General features: G+C 41.8%; 1 protein-coding gene across 1 annotated transcript in view; it reads left to right on the top strand.

Annotated features, from left to right (window-relative positions):
* The first annotated feature begins 12,158 nt into the window (after nucleotides 1-12,158).
* Nucleotides 12,159-15,485, top strand: part of LOC136872035 (probable cytochrome P450 12a5, mitochondrial) — a 71,211-nt gene continuing 67,884 nt past the window's right edge. Inside the window, exon 1 of the mRNA XM_067145858.2 lies at nucleotides 12,159-12,238. The gene's annotated coding sequence lies outside the window, so the exon portion shown is untranslated. The remainder of the gene's footprint in view (nucleotides 12,239-15,485) is intronic.

Genomic DNA, 15,485 nt, shown 5'->3' on the forward strand with positions numbered 1-15,485 from the left:
GTCAACTTCTTTGTGACCAATAAACTCACCGAGGGTTCATCAAAGCTGCATGATCTCACAACGGTACCCAGAAATTTAGCTTACCCATGAACTCAGCTAGAAACTCGCAAGATGTTCTCCTCCATAAATGAAGATAATATAATATCGTAACACCAACATACACCAGGTCGTAGGAAACGAAATATTATCGACTCACAAAATCTGCAGACAATGAAATGATGGCTTCGTTCATACTGGCCTTGGAGTCACCACTGTAGGAATTCCAGGGGATTATCATCATTAAAGACAATTCTGGATCACAGACTTCTTCTTGGCGTCGTCCCGGAAATGCAGCGTCCTAAACACCTTTCATGATCGTGGGCGTCGTTTGGTCAAAAATTAATATTCCTCATTTTCATCCTTACCGTATCATGCCAGCTTTTCTTTTCTTCCTTGTACAGCTGGGCGGGCACTGTTTACGTAAAAGTGGAACGAGAGGTTGGAGACGATGGAAAGTGGTATACTTATACTTAGAGCATGACCATAGTAACGGAGATACTTCTCCCCATTTTATACGCAATTGGCGCTGTGCTTAATTTCTGGCAATTTTTGTCTTTTCTGATATGGCAGACGGAGGAGATGTCGTTTCGAACTTATGAAGTGAAATTGGCGTTCAGTGTTTTTCTTGAATGGCGGGTATTTAGCTTCATGCTGCACAATTGGTTGTCATGTTATTCGGTATAACACAGAATAGGAATGAGATTTCCATCAAAATAATGAATTCAGTCTTCGCAACAGTTTACTGTAAATGTCTTGAAGTCCTAGGGTAAGTTTTAAATCGTAAATCACCGTGATCACTGACATAGAGGAAGCATTTTTGTTTCCATTTCTATTATAAATGACTTGCCATAAAAGTAACACCCAAAGAGTTTTCATGCGCACAGAGGAAGGAGGACTTAAAGTTATAAAGGTACTAGTATAAAAAATAAACCCCGCAAAATTGAAGCTGTTTCTTCTCCAATAGAGCAGCGATAAGAGGATATACTCGTGTACCAGTTATCATATGAAGTTAATTGCGCCAGTCATCATTACAAGCAATTCTACATGTTTACTTTGTCAGAAATAAGTATTTTACCATATTACGTGTATAATGGGCACGTTGATGATCTTTAAATGAGTGATAACTTCATCGCTTGTCTGCCATTATCTCTCTTGTAGAATATTATCATGTCGATTTACCAGCCAACCGTGAGCTACTATAAAGACAGATATCACCTAGACAACATTTCCGTCCATGGACTCATGATCGGAGCTCGAGGGTCAATCCATAAATTCTTGTGAAGCCATGGGATTCTCTTGGTCTCAACCGGACACGACTTCATGCCATCGCTTTCGCCGCAATACGAGGTTCAATAACCATCCACAATCATCAATACAACATTTGAAGAACCATACGTCATGCCACATTCCGAAATTATTCCTGAGCCTGTGATGGTTGTTTCTGTCTTGCGCACTAACAAATTCACCAGGAACTTAGAGGACATAATATTGTGTAGTCGACATACTTTGTCCTTGGGGCAGCTTCCTCATGGTGGAAGTTGTATTAATAAAAATAACAAAGATATATTCTAACTTGTAACAGTGCTAGACTCGAAAGCGTTTGTTCTGTTGTCGATAATGGATAAACTGTGATTAAAACATATGGAAACTTTGAATTTCTGGGATTTGTGTATTACACACTTAATATCTGAAAGCTGTCGAGCAGTTTAGCTCAGTACGTTGTGGCATGGCCAATTATGGTTGCTAGCTCTGTATTCAGGAAACAGATAATTTCGAATTCCCGTCGGCCATCCCCGATGTGGTTTTCCTTAGTTTATTATTTTAACCCCAGTCAAATGCTATTATGGTACTACGATCTTCGGGATACATCTGGAAGAGCAGGTAAAGAACTGACAAGCCCAACATGTCCTCGGACACTCCTAACACTGAAATTCATACGTAAGAGAATAGTTCTCCTTTATGAAACATCACTGAATACTTATGTTAATTTTGTGAACAGTCTGGAGACATGTGAATATGTGTATGTTTGTATATATGTTCGTATACTGTATATTATTTTAATACTCTTGCACAAGAAAGGGTCACTCAGGAAGCGTTCCAACTATCGTACAATTGCTCTGATATCTCATGCGAGTAATATTTTATTGAACATCATAAACCAGCGCCTGAAGTTCTACATAATTCCTCACATATCCATTGAGCAAGCAATATTTGTTGCAAGAAAAGGAACATGGGAACAGATTTTTGATATGAGGCAAGTAATTGAAAAATCTCGTGATTGTGTTGTCTGGAATAAACTACGGCAGGTTCTTGGTGAATTCGGCATTCCACAGCATCTAATATCATTACTGAAAAGTCTTCATCTAAACAACATTGCAAATGTAAAGGTAGATGCGAAAATTTCAGAATTTGTTAAGTATTTCGCAGGGTGTCCGACTGGGTTGCATATTATCACCTATTCTACATTAATATCCATGCGGGATATGTGATGAAGAAAACCCTCAATGCCTGGACTGGTTTCAGATTAATTGGTGGACGGAAAATCAGTAACTTGCGCTTTGCTGATGACAACCCTCTTCTTGCCAGCAGCGAAAATGAACTTGCAGAACAACCAGCAAGGGTAAAAGATGCAATTTTAGAATATGGGCTAGAGATCAACCTGAGCAAGTCCAAACTAATGGTAATTGACAGAGCGGCACAGATCCAGCTGAGAGGTCGATTAAGGGTACTGTAGGTGGTAAATGACTTTATATACATTGGACCGACCATCTGTGGTACCGAAAGTTTTGAGAAAGAGATTAGGGGATATACCACCTGAGGGGCGCGTTGCCATGAGCAAACTCACAAAAATATGGCAGAGCACAGCAATAACAAACGGTACAAAGAAGAGATTAGTTGATTCACTTGTGCTCTCTGTCTTCCTTTATGGTTTCAAGACCTGGACCCTCAAGGCAAGAGATAAGTAGCGTATCGACGCCTTTCAGACGTAGAGTTGGAGAAGGATGTCCCGTGTACCTTGGACAAAGAGAAGAACTAATACATCTATTATTCAAGAACTGAATATCTCCGAACGTCTCTCCACTCGCGTCATAAGGAGAATCGTCCAATTATTCGGGCATATTGTAAGACGGGATACTGAAAATCTGGAGAAGTGTATCATGGAAGGCAAAGTTGTCGGCAGAAGACCACGAGGAAGGATATCGAGCAGGTGGACTGATCAAGTTCTGCGTGCCACCGGTCTGACTCTTCAGCAGGCTTTAAGAGAAGCTGAACATCGTCAAGTTGGCGCCGCTTAATCCAGAATATTGTGTGAAGTGGGGTCACGACGCTCAGCAATGAGTTACACAACTCATCATGATGATGATAAATTATTTAATTTTGTATTTAATTGGAACACCCTGTAAGTGATAAATAAACATATCCTATTCCATGCATTATAAAATATGATTAAATACGTCGAAGTTGAAGTGAGTTATCTCAGGTCGTGCCGATGACACGTTTTCCATGCTTTTTTTTACGTCACCCACACATAAAGACGTACAAGTCTGCCGACAGGCTCTGAATGCGAAATTTTGTCAAATCCCTCTCATTCGGTCATTACTTCTTTCTTTGTGATGGGCATAGTCTTCTGTTGTCCTAAGATTTTATTGTTTCTCTAAGTAGTTCACCTTGCACATATATTAGATTGCAGCAGCCTCGTTTCACGTTACGTGTGTTGATTTATTCCTTTCTTGAGATACACTTTCTGCCTTTTCCGAGTTTTTGTTGTGAGAAACTCATAGAGAACGAGAAAATGAAATCATCAATTTGTGGCATAACTATTTTGTGCTACTGAAATATCTTCTCCCGTTTTAGACTGATGAATCTGATCCATCTAGTTGAATTTTCTTTTCCTTCTTATGCTGTTGAAGGGGCTGCCTGGCCGAGGCGGTAAAGGCGTGCTCGGTTCGCCTGGAAGGACGTGGGTTCGAATCCCCGTCAGGAAGTCGCAAAATTTAAGAAACGAGATTTCCACTTCCGCAGGTGCATATGGCCCTCAGGTTCCATTAGCCCACAAGAAACATGAGTACCAGGTTAATTCGTGGGATCAAAGGCGGCTGGGCGTAGTGCTAACCAATCTACCCCATCACGTGCCGAGGTTAACAATGGTGGAAGCCTTTACCTTCCACTCCTCCAAGGGCCTTCATGGCCTTTACGAAGGTGACTTTGCTTTGCTTTTAATGCTGCAGCATTTAAGGTACTGTTACATTCCATATTCACTGGCATTTTTGTGTATTCTATTCTGACGGTAGCCAATCGAAAAACCTAACATTGCTTGATTTCTTAAGATTTATTGTCCACGAAGCAGAAATGTTTTCCTCTTTGAAATGTATAAGTGTTCCTTTGCCTAATGCATACAAGTAGTGGTACAATTTAGCGCAGAATTCTTCACTGAGGTGCAAAGGCGTACGTTTCTATTATGAGTGGAGTGCGTATAATTTGTGCGAATGTGGTTCATCGCTTTTATTCTATATCGGTCACTGCGTCTGGATGTTTTGGCGGCTTATGACACTTTGAAAGGCTATGCTTATATTTGCTGGAATTAATCTCCAGTAACCTAATGTTATTTGAGACTGAGAGCAAGATGTTATACACTACGTTTCATAAGTAGAAACCGGCCTGCGATATTATGTTTCTAAGGATAGTGTCCTTTGTATGACACTGGTGGTGAATCACAACTCATGTCCTCCGCATTTCATTTCTCCAGGATAGTGCGTCAGAGATTCAAATTTTATTAATCTGTCGTCATGGGAGTGGTGGTGATTATTGTTTTAAGAGGAAGTAGAACTAGGCAACCATCCTCTACATAACGCTAATCACAGAGAAAAAATGGAAGGGATCCGACCCATCAAAAAATTAAGGTAACCGAAAAACAAAGACTAGGTAATGAAGGGGGTGAAAATGAAAGACTCCCTAGCCCTCGAATTCTCCAATAGCGTCGGGGTCGAAAAAGGACATGAGTTGACCAAAAGAGGTCGGTAAGGGTGGATGAAAGGTGGGAGTTTGGCACAATTAAGTGGAAGCAAGGCCAGGACTCAGCTAAAGGCCCCATGATCGTCAACCCACGCTCCAAAGTTGAGAGCCCGTGGGGCCCCGTTTAATTGCCTTTTATGACAGACAGGGGATACCACCCCCCACTCACACGGGGGATATCATCATGGGAGAACCATAGTGGAGACTCATGCCAAGTCTTGAAGGAATTCTTCCCTCGGTCGTCCTCAGCCTTTCTTCTCCGTGATAAGCTTTATAAACTTAAGTGCCTCTTTAAACTGCAGGTGACGTCCAATCATGTTAGGTTTAATTGGTAGAAATTATGTAAGTACTTAAATTTTGAGTTGGTGCAAAATGTGTTATTTCCTTCTATCCTTAACTTTATGTTTCCAGTAAACCTAGTATTTGCATCCCCTCTTTTATTTTAGCAGTTTTGAGCCCCCTTCTTCTTCTTAATCTGTTTACCTTCCAGGGTTGGTTTTTCCCTCGGACTCAGCGAGGGATCCCACCTCTACCGCCTCAACGGCAGTGTCCCGGAGCGTTAGACTTTGGGTCGGGGGATACAACTGAGGAGAATGACCAATACCTCCCCCGGGCAGCCTCATCTGCTATGCTGTACAGGGGACTTGTCGTGGGATGGGAAGATTGGAAGGGATAGACAAGGAAGAGGGAAGGAAGCGGCTGTGGCCGTAAGTTGTAGACCTCGGCATTTGCCTGGAGGAGAAGTGGGAAACCAAGGTAAACCACTTCGAGGATGGATGAGGAGTGAATCGAACCTCCCTCTACTCAGTTGGCCTCCCGAGGCTGAGTGAACCCCTTTCCAGCCTTCGTGTCAATTTTCAAATTTCGTGGCAGAGCCGGGAATCGAACACGGGCCTCCGAGAATGGCAGATAATCACACTAACCACTACACCACAGAGTTTGAGCCCCCTACTTAGACGTTTGGGAAAGGACTATCGGATCCAGATTCCGACTGTCTACGTCTGCTCTGGCCGAAAATCCACGGCCTGTGATTACATTTTCTTCACTGCATTTGCTATCCTCCATGTTTCTAGTTTCCTACGACGATGATTTGTTCCATTACTCTCTCTCTCTCTCTCTCTCTCTCTCTCTCTCGCTGGGTGGTCCATATTACTTTGTAGGGTAGGTAAACAGGTTACTAATATGTTAAAGAAACTGATTTATCTAACTCTCAGTTCAGACAAACATGGCATTAAATGAAAATTCACTAGTCATTGAATTAAACTGAGAAAAATGCGATACGCTGACAAGTTCATAGGAAATGCCGATAGATATGCGAGTTATTCAAACCTTTCCTCTCCATGTTGAACCAGCATAGCTGTCACACGTACAAACTATATAGCGCTGCAAATCCAGTACTTCTGGGAGAGGGTATACGAGAGTAGTCAATACGCAAACATTCGCTTGCACTTCATCCTTCTACCGTACAGGAGTGTAGAAACCGATCATTTTCTTCATTCAGCGCATGGCCTGGCTAGAGAAATATTCTTAGCGTATAAACACCTTGTCTTAAGCGTCCCTTCTTAGTCCTCCGCCCTCACTCGCACGGATGTCTAGCGCTAACGTCACCAATCTATGATGGTTTCACTTCACCTTGTCAGATAATTCGGGATAACTTGTGGCTTGAAAATTATATTTACAAAATATTGACAATCAATGAGCTGAGAAAGCTGCTAATCTCCGCGTAATACGAAACATCGTTTAGGAATTCTTGCAGGTGGATGCAACTAGTTTATTTAGAATATTAGATTGACTTGCAGCTTGGTTGCCGTTTTTGGTCAACTTGAAGATTTCGTCTTGAAAATGGTGAACAACACGTGCAACAAACGTGCCACATCCAAATGAGCGAACGCGTGTCCTTAAAAACGGTGGTAAACACCACAGAAACATTTGGCACTGTTAGACAATACGATTGCAGTCATATCACTCGAACCAAGCAATTGACAGTAATGAAAATGTTACCATATATGGAAAAATTTGTTAGCTTAGGCTAATTCTTGAAGTTATACCTTCTCAGTGTATCTCGATTATTATTTCCTCTAGTGTTGCAAAAATTACCTCATTATCTCTGAATCCACTCAACTTACTGATCTCAGTTTTACTTCCTATTTCATATTATAAGTTCCTGAACTAACACAGTAGAAGTCCGATAGTCCGGCACTTTCGGGACCGGCCCGGTGCCGGATTACCAAAAATGCCGGACTATCGGGCGGTAACACGGAGTTTTGCAGTAAAATTTTGATCAGCAGAATCATTAGTTTAATAACTTCAACTCAAAATTGGGGCAGCACCAAATTTTCATTCAACACATTCAGTTTACATACATGTACTGTAGCTGCAATATTTTAGTGTGACTTAAAAAAGTCTCGAATATCTTTTTGTTTTCGAGATCGTTGTCACTTGGCATAAAAGTTATTTCTGATGATATGTAAATCAATAAGTTCAGTGGCATTATGATCAGTATTACACTCAGCGAAAGTGATTAATTTATTTAGGGTCTCTGCGGCTAGATCACAAGAAAAAATACTGTAGCGAAAAGTGCTCGCAATCAAAACAATGAACTGAACCTGTGTGTGGTGACAGCCAACAATACCGATAGTGTCTAACAGTAGGAGACGCGTAGTGGACACTTCCGGGTGGTTTAGAACCGCACCGTGCGCTTCAGCTGACACAAACGTAAAAACAAAAAAATATCAAAAAAATCCTGGAATGGCGCCGGACCATCGGGCGTACCGGACTGTTGGATGCCGGACTAATGGAATTCTACTGTACTTTTAAAGAAGCCGTTTTTGAGTTTTTCCAATTAGGATAATGGAAAAGGTTGATCCCATTCCTAATGATTTTTGTTCAGATTGATGCACAACTGCAAAATGATTGTTGTACATAAATCCAGCGAAAACGCACCTTTTGTACGAAAAATTGTAAATATTTGAGAAATAAGGGGTGAAGTAAAACATCTACTTGTACAGTCAGGATAATGAAATGGTTCATCTTCCTTACAGCATTACCTCCAAACTCCCATAACAGAAACCAATCTCATTTAAATTAACAATGTATGAGTTTTTATGAATGAAAATACTTCGTTACCATTTTTTGATCTGAAACCAATGTTAGCGTCCCTGATGTCATTTCACTCAATGTTCTTGTAAACTCAAATATATCGTTAAACACTTCTCGTACGTCAGAACTAAGCACAGATGTAGTCATTCTCGCCACAGATAACCTTTGTGAGCACTGGTTTAGGTATTTATTACTTCACTCCAGTCAAGTAGCGTAAGGAAATCGTTGAAGGTTCCTTCATGTGGGCATCATAATGACTTCATCCTGGGCGAGCGTTCTCTCAAGGTAACTATGACCGCGGGGCCGAGTGTACGTAAGCGCTATGCGATTGTAAATTACGGTTTCTGCAAGTCGCTTTTCACCAAGTAGGCCCTACAAAAACACGTATTCCGTATCAATAATAATAATAATAATAATAATAATAATAATAATAATAATAATAATAATAATAATAATAATAATAATAATAATTGTACTGGGCGGTCCACCTCCACGCCGCTAATTCAAACATTGCGCCAGTTGAAACTCCTCTAGTGGAGGAAGCCTGAACTTTAACCACCATGTTTATTCTAAAGTTTCTCAGAAGATGTCGCTATTGTAAATTTTGAAGAGTTCTGAACTGTGTCTTTTTCGATTTATATTTGTTTTCTCTGTAGTGAGAAGTGTGAACATTCTCTTCTAGATGGCACTACTGAAGAACTACAATTGTGCACCCTAGTGCGAAGTGAAGGAACTGTTTTTTGAGAAATTTTGTGTTCATAAGTTTGTTCTTTGTTAAATTTCTTTCAGTCATTTTTTGGGTTGGCCGTATAACCCTTCTCTTTCCGCTTGTTTTGAATTTAGCCAATCCCGATTTTCTCTAATTAATTTTTGACCAATAACGTACGTCTTCTCCGATATGGATATGTTGCTTGATCCTAGCCAATAAAGTTGAGGGGGGTGTGGGTTCTCATTCTTGAAAGGTCTCGAATGTTCCGCGAGGGTATGTAAACTGCTGATTTTCTTGTCTCCGGGCCACTTCAGTAACATCTTTCCTAGTGTGATTATGTAGCAGGGGGCGAGAAGCGCCTCTTCTTTCGGGCAGCAGTTCTTCCATAAGGTAATGGCCTTTTAATAACTTCATTTCTTGCTAGCTCAGCAGTTTAACCCTCGCGGCAGGTTCGAAACCCTCTCGAGCTCCCTCTCATATTGTTTTTGAGGTGACTACGTTTTCATAACCGTTTTTCTTCGCTTCATAATGTAATAAAGTTTTCCTATCGTGTCACCTCCGTAGTATGCGATTAGCCCTTGCATAAGCGGCCTAGAGCCAAATAGGTTTTAAAAAGGTATATTAGGAGTGCAAGTTACGCCTCCACTCAAGTTGGTATTTTGGGGCCATGTAATTGTCCTGTTTCTTTAGTGAATAGGCCTCAGTAGGTTGGGTATTTTTACCCCTGTTCTTGTGTGCCAGCAGGGCAGCTTGAAAGTGGAGTTTGGTGTGGCCTTTGAATAGGCTTGAACTTTGAGAGCGGGTTGCTGTTTCTTAAATTGTATTTTCTGAGTGCCTCGAGCAGGCTTAACTGAGTAATTGGGAGCTAGTGCTCCTTGGCATGGTTGGGGTTTTCTGCCCCTTTGTTGAACGTTGTTCATATGTAAAGTTGTGCTCATTGCTCAAGGATTGCGTGTCTGGGGGCTCGAAGCCCAAATCCATTAACAAATTGCAATTGTACATTCTTAATTTGTTGATATGCTACTGAGTACCTGTTATTCTTGTTATTTCTTGATCTTGAAAAGAAAATATAACCTATGTTAAAGTTTTAAATTAACTTTAATTTCGTAAGTTGAGACCTATTCATCCCAGCACCTTCTTTCACCTCTAACTACCACGGATAACTCCGTAACAATAATAATAATAATAATAATAATAATAATAATAATAATAATAATAATAATGCGATATACGTTCTAAACGTTTGGCAAGGGAACCGTGAGGGTCGAACTAGACAGTATTTAACAAACCAAACTTGTATAAGAATGATCAATTTAGTTATCCTAGAATCAGGACAATGATCATTTTGCCGTTAAATGAACGGTAGTGTTCTGAACGATTTGCTGGAAAATGGCTGGAAGATATTAATATTGATGATGACGTAAAATGACTTTCATGTCCGTTGTAGATAAATAGCTACAATTCTACTTTAAAATTACAGGAAAAAATATAGTTTATACTGAAAAGTGAGGTTTTGACTACACGAATAGAATTTGACATTCTTCAATCCTACTTTTCTTACACGTACGGTGTATGCAAATATCAGTACATTAGGATTGAAATCCTCCTTAATCGTTTATAATTGAAGCTGAAATACCACGCAGTGTAAAAAACGTGGCCATGTAAATGTATAGCGCACGCTAGTCATATAATTTTTCATTAGCACAAGCGAGGGAACTGTCAATTACCTTTCCACAGTCACTAATCTAGCCATGTTGCGAACAGCTCATTTAGGAGTATTATCTCCGTCTCGACTGAGAATCCAACCCGAGACCCTCTGAACCGAAGGCCAAGGCTAAAAATCTCGTGAGGAGTCGGACTGCTAAGTAGTAAACAATATAAGTAATTATATATTACCTCGGATGTAGTAGGGGTATTTCAGTCGCCTTGACAATGAATACTGCAAAGTATTCGAAACGTCGCCAAACTGTACGAAATGTACAGAAGACAACAACACGGTTCAACCCGGATGAATAGCTAAATAACTCTGCACACCGTCGAAGCTTACTTCTAAGAGACTAAATCATAAGAAAAACCAACTGAAACTAACTTCTCCCTAATATGCACCGTCATTTTACTCATTTAATTTGGAATGATTAGACTCTACAATACTCAGATTCTTCTGTTCCCACCATTCACTGTATAATGCAGGTTTCAGGAGAGCTGCCTATCAAATTACCTATGACTGCTTTTACCATGCCTGTCCTATCCTGCTGACCTATGTATATGATATAGGCCTACTTACATTAGAATGGTTTGTTTTGAGCGGTGGGATATGTACGTATGTTCAGTCTTCAGCCCTAAGGCTAGTTGGATTCTCAAAAACTCCGCAATCAGCTATCATACATGACCTAGGCATCACTGAAAAGGTGTAATACGGAAATGAGGAGTGAGGTAGTTTCCCGTTGCTTTCCTCACCTAGCCAGAAGTTCGTATTACATATCAGTCTGCCAAGCCCAGTGAAATGCGTGCACCAACTGACCCTATGAGCAACATTTCTACACCATTTATAGCAGGGACTGGCTGCAGAAGGAATGGCATTACTAGCATTGCTCATACGTCGGTCACTTTCATATTGTCAAAGCCAAGGATAAGAGAGAGACAGTTCAATGAAAGTAACAAAATTGCTTTAGCCCTTATCAGAAGACACAGTGCACTGTAAACACTAGGTCCTGGCAGCAAAGGCATAGCAGTGGGGTATTAACAAAGAAATGTACAATTTTTTACAATTTTGCTTTATGGTGCACCGACAAAGGTTTCATGGCGACGATGGGATGGGAAAGGCCTGGGAATGGGAAGGAAGCGGCCGTGGCCTTAATTAAGATACAGCCCTAGCATTTGCCTGGTCCGAAAATGGGAAACCGCGGAAAACCATTTTCAGGGCTGCCGACAGTGGGGTTCGAACCCACTGTCTGCCGGATACAAGCTCACAGCTGCACGGCCCTAACCACACGGCCAACTCGCCCGGTGCCAAAGAAACATATAAGGTTATCAAACACCTTTCCTCTTGTGTTCTTACAGAACAATGTCTTTTGTAGTGCGGGCTAGCCAAGGTCAGCCGTGGAAGGCGAACGGCGTTTCTCAGAAAGCGATCATCTTTCAACTTTTTGTTGGCCCTCGTGTGGCCTTGGCCTTGGAGCAAATTGCGATTTTGTCAAGTCACCAATCTCAAGTACACCAAGCATCAACTGATGACGTAATCCGCTTTGCAGATAAGGAGGGATCCACTCTTTTGTATTAGGAAGTAGCCACAGTCAGATTTCAACATCCGTGAGTGATTGTCGTAGGTCCTGCTCTGAGCCAGGAAGATCGAAGTTCTGAACTAAATACGAGTTTCAGGTAAGGCTGTAATATTCATACTGATTCTGTCGGAAATATGATGTAGTATGGTTTGTCAGATTCAGTTCGATGGTAGTTCTTTTGATATACTGATGACCTATTTTTTCTCTTCTTTTTTTTTTTTTTGTTAGTTGCTTTACGTCGCACCGACACAGATAGGTCTTATGGCGACGATGGTATAGGGAAGGGCTAGGAGAGGGAAAGAAGCGGCCGCAGCCTTAATTAAGGTACAGCCCCAGCATTTGCCTGGTGTGAAAATGGGAAACCGCGAAAGACCACCTTCAGGCTGCCGGCAGTGGGGTTCGAACCCACTATCTCGCGGATGCAAGCTCACAGCTGCGCGCCCCTAACCGCTCGGCCAACTGGCCCGGTGACCTGTATTTTAACGGCCATTTCAGTTAAAAGTATTGTAGTCTATGGAACTTCGTGAGGTCTGTCGATATTGTAGCATGAGCAACAGTGTTCCTAACTCTAAGAGAATGTGGAGAGGACAATGAATTTGAGAGCCAAGTGAGAATTTATTTATCGTATGGATTTTAGGGTCGGGATGTTGGAGAACTTGTTCGGTTCGTCTGGTGCAGGTCTTTCTATTTGAAGTCCATAGGAGACCTGCGGGTCTGGATGTTGTATTGAACCCCCTGTTTGTAGGGGTGGTAGAATAACACCCACGGTATCCCCTGCATGTCGTAAGAGGCGACTAAAAGGGTCCCCAGGTGCTATAACTTGGCAGCGTTGGTTGGCGACCACGGGGCTCTAATATCTGTGTCCAGGCATTGATTCTACTTACTTGTGCCAGGTTCCTCATTTTCATCTATTCTGTCCGACCTCCCTTGGTCAACTCTTGTTCTTTTCCGGTGTTACCGCACTAGGGTGTCTTTCATTTCCGCACCTCTCGTGGTCCTTGTCTTTCTTTAGCTGGTACCTTCATTTTTTGAAGAGCCGGATCCATCCTGGAAGTGGTTTCCCACTTCTCCTCCGGGAAAATGCCGGGATGGTACCTAATGTAAACCCACGGCCGCTTCCTTCCCCCTTCCTTGTCTATCCCTGAGGCGGTAGAGGTGGGATCCCTCGCTGAGTCGGAGGGAAAAGCCAACCTTGGAGGGTAAGCAGATTAAGAAAGAGAAAAAATTTAATTGGAACACCCTGTACGTGATTAGCGTTACATAGAGGATGGTTGCCAAGTTTTACTTCCTCTCAAACAATAATCATCACGACCACCGGATATGGTATGATGAGGATAATGCCGAATCTTAATCATTATAAAATATCAAAACCATTTCTTCTTAACAATGCTGATGCAGTTATTTTATTATTATTATTATTAATTATATACAGTCGTATCAGCACACACTCTTTTTAACATAACCCGTTTCCGGACACTAAGGTCCATCATCAGCTTCAGAATTTAAATTTAATTCCACATGAGTGTGTTGTCAAAATTAGGTAAAATGAGTTTAAAATGTACCCCTGTTGACATCAGGCTGTTGGTCGAGGAAAAGCCAGCCCTTCCTATGTTGATGTCATCAGGGCTACATTTTAAACTCATTTTAACTAATTTTGACGACACACTCATGTGGAATTAAATTTAAATTCTAACACTGATGTTGGACTTTGTATCCGAAAACCGGTTATGTTTTAAAAAGGTGTGTGCTGATACGACTGTATATAATTATCACCATCATCATCATCTGTTTACCCTCCAGGTTCGGTTTTTCCCTCGGACTTAGCGAGGGATCCCACCTCTACCGCCTCAAGGGCAGTATCCTGGAGTTTCAGACCCTTGGTTGGGGGATACAACTGGGGAGTATGACCAGTACCTCGCCCAGGCGGCCTCACCTGCTATGCTGAACAGGGGCCTTGTGGAGGGATGGGAAGATTGGATGGGACAGGCAAGGAAGAGGGAAGGAAGTGGCCGTGGCCTTAAGTTAGGTACCATCCCGGCATTCGCCTGGAGGAGAAGTGGGAAACCACGGAAAACCACTTCCAGGATGGCTGAGGTGGGAATCGAACCCACTTCTACTCAGTTGACCTCCCGAGGCTGAGTGGACCCCGTTCCAGCCCTCGTACCACTTTTCAAATTTCGTGGCAGAGCCGGGAATCGAACGCGGGCCTCCGGGGGTGGCAGCTAATCACGCTAACCACTACACCACAGAGGCGAACTGTATATAATTAATAATAATAAAAAAGAGGATGATGCCGGTGTCGGCAGGTAGCCTACTCCTTAACACCAAGGGGTCTGCTCAAAGCTTAACGCCCCATCCGACGGACGAATCGCCACCAACAGCGTCAGATGCCCTCACTCCATAATATGAACAGTGCGGAGAGCTTTGGAGTTGAATCCAGGCTTTTGGCACGCAATCTAGTGATTAGAAATTGTATACAACCACCTCTACTACCCTGTGGGCCAGAATACCAATGGCGAACATTTTTTCGAACAACGGGACTCGAACCTGCTAAACATGGGGTCAGACCATGTAGAATTCAACGCCTTAACGATCATGGCCACAATGCGGGCTGGAGAGAATTCTAAATGGTATTAGTTAACCAACTTGTGATCATTTTACGTTCTATGCTTAGTTAACAGTAGTGACAGAAATTGGATGAAGCCGTAGGGGTTTTTAGTGTGTATTGATCATTCAATCAATACTTATCTCAACTAAATCTGCACAGTATCAGAGAGCGGGAGATAATTTTTTCAGAAATAAATTTAAATGAATTTTTGATCAGCGAGTAGAAAAGTGTCTTACCATCTTTGCATTCTTAAAACCCATATCTGCCCATTATTCAATTTTTTGAACATTTCTTTTCTTTACGTCGCACCGACACGGATAGGTATTATGGCGACGTTGGGACAGGGAAGAGCTAGGAGTTGGAAGGAAGCGGCCGTGGCCTTAATTAAAGTACAGCCCCAGCATTTGCCTGGTGTGAAAATGGGAAACCACGGAAAACCATCTTCAGGGCTGTCGACAGTGGGGTTCGAACCTACTATCTCCCGAATACTGGATACTGGCCGCACTTAAGCGACTGTAGCTATCGAGCTCGGTAGAACATAAAATTAACCGTCATTAATTTTAATACATATGCTTGAGTAGTGGGAAATTTTATTGTTGGCATGTCATGTCGGAAGTCCCAAAAGTAAATACACTCCGTTTAATATTGCAACCAATTCGAATTCTTTAATGTCCTTAATACTGACACTTTTTCGACACGTATTCCGTTAAAGATACGAAAATTTATGTTCATAGAA

The sequence above is a fragment of the Anabrus simplex genome, chromosome 4 (assembly GCF_040414725.1).
Source record: "Anabrus simplex isolate iqAnaSimp1 chromosome 4, ASM4041472v1, whole genome shotgun sequence".
Lineage (NCBI taxonomy): Eukaryota > Metazoa > Arthropoda > Insecta > Orthoptera > Tettigoniidae > Anabrus > Anabrus simplex.